The sequence below is a fragment of the Petaurus breviceps genome, unplaced genomic scaffold (genome assembly GCF_028583685.1).
Source record: "Petaurus breviceps papuanus isolate PSGF00001 unplaced genomic scaffold, PetGlider_PUasm1.0 90925, whole genome shotgun sequence".
Classification (NCBI taxonomy): domain Eukaryota; kingdom Metazoa; phylum Chordata; class Mammalia; order Diprotodontia; family Petauridae; genus Petaurus; species Petaurus breviceps.
In genome coordinates, this window is record NW_027187380.1 from 37,332,392 (window position 1) to 37,338,391 (window position 6,000).

Consider the following 6,000-nt stretch of genomic DNA (forward strand, 5'->3'; position numbering starts at 1 on the left):
AAAACACAAGAAAGAAAAACAAAGAAAGAAAATAGTATGCTTCAATGTGCATTCAAACTCCATAGTTCTTTCTCTGAATGTGGATAGCATTTTTGATCATGAGGTTTTTTTTTTTAATTGTCTTAGATCATTGCATTGCTGAGAAGAGTTAAGTCTATCAAATTAGGTTTGTAGAATGTTGCTGTTAGTGTGTATTATGTTCTCCTGGTTCTGCTCTCTTCACTCAGCATCATTTCATGTAATTTTTTCCAGGTTTTTCTGAAATCTGCCTGCTCATCATTTCTTATGGAATAATAGTATTCCATTACATTCATATACCACAACTTATTCGGCCATTTCCTGATTGATGGTCATCCTCTCAATTTTTAATTCTTGGCCACCACAAAAAGAGCAACTATACATATTTTTGTATGTGTGTGCTTTTATAAAATTTTATGTCCTCCTCTTCTGTTAATCTGGGCAGTCTATGTATTTTTAAAATATTCATCCATTTCACTTTAGATTGGCAGATTTATTGGAGTTGATGAAAATAACTCCTAATTATCATTTTGATTTTTTTATTCATTTGGTGGTGAATTCACCCTTTCATTTTTTTACCTTTTTTTGAAGGGGGGTGGGCAGGGCAGTTGGGGTTAAGTGACTTGCCCAAGGTCACATGGCTAGTAAGAGTTAAGTGTCTGAGGCTGGATTTGAACTCAGGTCCTTCTGACTTCAGGACTGGTGCTCTATTCACTGCACTACGTAGCTGCCCCACCCTTTTCATTTTTGATGCTGGTAATTTGGTTTTCCTCTTTTTTAAATCAAATTAACCAAAGGTTTATCTATTTTATTGGTTCCCCCCACCAATAAAACCAGCTCTTATCTTTATTCATTAGTTTAGTAGTTTTTTTTTTATTATTTCAAATTTATTAATCTCTTCATTGATTTTCAGAATTTCTAATTTGGTATTTAATTAAGGATTTACTTTTTTTTTCTTTTTCTGTCTTTTTGAGTTGCATGCTCAAATTCACTTATCTCCTCGTTCTCTATTTTATTCATGTAAGCATTTAGAGATAGAATTTCCCCTAAGAAATGCTTTGGGACCACGCCATAAATTTTCACATATTGTCTCATTATTGTCATTCTCTTGGATGAAGTTATTGATTGTTTCTTTGATTTGTTGTTTGACACAATCATTCTTTAAGATTAGATTATTTAGTTTCCAATTAATTTTTATTCTATCTTTCCATGGCCCTTTATTACTTGTAATTTTTATTGCATCATTCTCTGAAAAGGATGCATTTACTATTTAAGTTTTACATGGGATTGTGAGGTTTTTATGCCCTAGTACATGGTCAGTTTTTATGTAGGAACCATGTTCTGTTGAGAAAAAGGTATATTCCTTTCTATCCCTATTCTAATTCTAAAGAATGAGTGAGTCAAACAACAAATCAAAGAAATAATCAATAACTTCATCCAAGGGAATGAAAGTAATGAGACAATATATGAAAACTTATGGTATGGTGCCAAAGCATTTCTTAGGGGAAATTCTGTATCACTAAATGTTTACATGAATAAAATAGAGAAATGGAGATCAGTGAATTTGGGCATGGAACTAAAAAAGTAGAAAAAGAAAAAAAATTAGAACCCCCAATTAAATACCAAATTAGAAATGCTGGAAATCAATGCAGAGATTAATAAAATTGAAATTAAGAAAACTGTTGAACTAACTAATGAATAAAGCTAAGAGCTGGTTTTATGAAAAAAAGCAATAAAATAGAGAAACCTTTGGTTAATTTGATTTAAAAAAGAAGAAAACCGAATTACCAGTATCAAAAATGAAAAGGGTGAATTCACCTCCAATGAAGAAGAAATTAAAAAGATAATTAGTAGCTATTTTGCTCAATTGTGTGCCAGTGAATCTGACAATCTAAGTGAAATGGATGAATATTTTTAAAAAATATATAAATTGTCCAGATCAACAGAAGAGGAGGAAACAAAATACTTAAATTCCAGAAAAAGAAATTGAAGAAGTTATCAATGAACTCCTAAGAACAAATCTCCAGGGCCAGAGTGATTTAAAAATGAATCCTACCGAATATTTAAAGAAAACTTAATTTCAGTACTATATAAGCTGTTTGGAAAAACAGGCAAATGAGTCCTACCAAGTTTTTTATTTTTTCATGATACAGATATGATGCTGATTCCTGAACCAGGAAGAGCCAAAGCAGAGAAAGAAAATAGTAGACCAATTTCCTTAGTGAATATTGATGCAAAATATTTTATTTAAAACATTAGCAAAGAGATTACAGCAAATTATCATTAGCAGAATACACTGACTGGGTGAAATGTATACAAGGAATGCAGGGCTGGTTCAATATTAGGAAAACTATCAGCATAATTGATCATATCAATAACAAAATTCACAGAAATAATGATTATCTCAGTAGATGAAGAAAAATCTTTTGACAAAATATAACATCCATTCCTATTAAATACACTAGAGAGCATAGGAATCAATGGAGTTTTCCTTAAAGTGAGAAATAGCATGTATCTAAAGCATGTACAAGCATTATATGTAACGGGGATAAGCTAGAAGCATTTCTAGTAGGCTTGTGGGTGAAACAAGGATGTCTGTTATCACTACTGTTACTCTGTATTGTACTAGAAATATTAGCTTTAGTGAGGAAAAAGAAATTGAAGGAATTAGAATAGGCAAAGAAGAAACAAAACTACCATTCTTTGCTGTTAATATGATGGTATAGCTAAAGAACCCTAGAGATTAAACTAAAAAACTACTTGAAATAATAACTTTGGCAAAGTTGCAGAACATAAAATAAACCCACACTAATCATCGACATTTCTATTAATGTTAATATGAACTCCACTATGTCAATACCATACTATGAACAAAGCCCAGCAGCAAAAGGTAGAAAGAGAAATTCCATTTAAAGTAACTGTAGACAATATAAAATATTTGGGAGTCTGCCTGCCAAGACAAACCCAGGAACCATATGAACACAATTACAAAACACTTTTCACACAGATAAAATCAGATCTAAATAATTGGGAAAATACCAGTTGCTCCTGGGTAGGCCAAATTAATATAATAAAATTGACAATCCTGCTTAAATAAATTTACTCATTCAGTGCCATACCAAAGTACCGAAAAAAATTTATTTTATAGAGCTAGCAAAAAAATAGTAACAAAATGCATCTGGAAGAACAAAAGGTCTAGAATGTCAGGGGAATTAATGCAAAGAAATGCAAGGGAAGATGGCCTAGTGGAACCAGAACTAAAACTGTATTATAAAGCAGCAATCTTTAAAACTACTTGGTACTGGCTAAGAAATAGAATGGTGGATTATTGGAATAGATTAGGTACAGAAGATATAGTAGTCAATGAGTATGATAATCTACCATTTGATAAACCAAAGACTCCACCTTTCAAGAAATTCTCAAGGAAAATTGCCCTGAGGTTTTAGAACCAGAAGGCAAAATAGAGATTGAAAAAATCCATCGATTTCCTCCTAAAAAAGATTGCCAAAAGAAAACTCCTAGGAATATTATAGCCAGGTTCCAGAATTCCCAGATCAAGGAGAAAATATTACAAGCAGCCAGGAAGAAACAATTTGAATATCGTGGAAACACAATCAGTATAACCCAGGATCTGGCAGCTTCTACACTGAGGGATTGAAGGGCTTGGAATGTGATATTCCTGAGGTCAAAGGAGCTGGGATTAAAACCAAGAATCACCTACCCGGCAAAACTGAGTATCATGTTTCAGGAGAAAATATGGTCATTCAATAGAATAGAGGGCTTTCAGGCATTCTTGATGAAAAAACCAGAGTTGAATAGAAAATTTACATTTAGATACAAGAAGCAAGAGAAGCATGAAAAGTTAAACAGGGAAAAGAAATCATAAGGAACTTATCAAAGTTGAACTATTTACATTCCTACATGGGAAAATGATAATTGCAATTTATGAAACTTTTCTCAGTATGAGAATAGTTGAAGGGAATAGAAATGTATACACACACATACTTATATAATATGTCTGTATAGAAGGGTATATGAATACATATGTGAATGTGTGTACATATGTATATAGGTATACATAAATAGAGGGTACAGGACCAATTTAATAGGAAGGGATAATACTTAAAAGGTAAAATTAAGAGGGGAGAGAGGAATATAATGAGAGGAGATGGGGAGAGACAGAATGGGGTAAACTTTCATCTAGAAGAGGCAAGGGAAAATAGTTACAATGGAGGGGAAGAACAGGAAGGCAAAAGGGAATGGGTCAACCTTATTCTCATTGAATTTGGCTTAGGGAGGGAATGACATACACACTCAATAAGGTATCTCACCCTACAGGGGAGTAGGGGGAAGGGATGAGAGGGGGGATGATAGAAGAGAGAGCAGGCTGGGGGGGAGGGAAGTTCGAAGCACCCACTTTTGAAAAAGTACAGGATCAAAGTAGAGAATAGAACAAGTGGGAGGTGGGATAGGAGGGAGGGAAATAGTCTTTTGCAATATATCCACTATGGAAATGTTTTGCATAGCTACACATGTACAACCTCTATTGAATTGCTTATCTTCCCAGTAAGGGTGGGTGACAAGGGAGGAAGGGAGTGAATCTGGAATTCAAAGTTTTAAAATCAGATATTTAAAATATATATATATATACATATATATAGTATTGTTAATATTATTTTACATGTAACTTGTAAATAAGATATACAGGCACTGTGGCATAGAAATCCACCGTGCCCTACTGGAAAGTTGGAGGGGGTATGGGAGAAGATATGGAAGAGAGCAGATTGGAGGTGGGGATATCCAGTGGGATCACTATTTTGGGTTGGTGGGTAGGGGAAAAATGGGGGGAAAATTTGTAACTCAAAATCTTGCAGAAATGAATGATGTAAACTAGAAGTTAATAAAGCATTTAATAAAAAAAGAAAAAATAATCATGTGCGAATCTGAATGGGATGAACTCACACATAAAACAGACGTGTATAGCAGAATAGAGTAGAAACCAGCATCCAAAAATTTATTGTTTACAAGAAACACACTTGAAACAGAAACACATGTACACAATTAAAACAAGGTTTGAAGCAGAATCTACTATGCTTCAGTTGAGGTAAAAAAAAGCAACAATACGGGTATCAGTCATGATCTCAGACAAAGCAAAAGTAGACCTAATTAAATGAGATAATCAAGGAAATTACATTTCATTAAAAGGTACCATAAACAATTAAGTAACATTATTTCTAAAATATATGCACCAAATGGCATAGCATCCAAATAATTAAAGAAAAAGTTAAATGAATTAACAGGAGGAAATAAATAAGCAAAATTATACTATTGGGGGACCTCATTTACTCCCTCTCAAAACTAGATAATTCTAACCATTATATAAATATATCAAGAAAATGAATAGAATTTCAGAAAAATGAGATATGATAGAACTCTGGAGAAAATGAAATTGGAATGGAAAGGAATTGACCCAGTCATACAACTATTAGTTCTATATACCAAATAAATTAAATAGGAAAAATGCTTACATATACAGAAATATATATAGCAACTCTCTTTGTGGTGGCAAAGAATTGGAAATTGAGGGGATGCCGCAGATGCCTGTCAATTAGGGAATGATGGAACAAGTCATGGTATATGATTGTGATGGAAAATCATTGTGCTATAAGAAATGACGAGGAGGGGGCTGAGCCAAGATGGAGTATAAGCAGAGACTCATCTGAGCTGTCCCACAAATTCCTTAAGATAACTCTAAGGGGTGAATCTGAGAAGGTTTTGGAGTGACAGAATCCACAAAGAGACAGAATATGACAGATTTCCAGCCCAAGATAACCTGGAGGGAAGGGGGTTTGACCACTGGAGGTCTCCTCTTCCACTAGGTCTGTGCTAGAGCACAGGTCGGCTCAAAGGCAGCACCGGTAAAGACTCGGCCACAACAAAAGGGGAAGAACAAACCGCGCACCAAATCAAGTGTGCTCTGGG

The 6,000-nt window shown here is 34.0% G+C and overlaps 1 protein-coding gene across 5 annotated transcripts in view; it reads left to right on the plus strand.

Moving 5' to 3' along the window:
- The window catches only part of ARHGAP44 (Rho GTPase activating protein 44), a 190,100-nt gene that overhangs the window by 26,812 nt on the left and 157,288 nt on the right, over positions 1-6,000 (plus strand). The window lies entirely within an intron of this gene.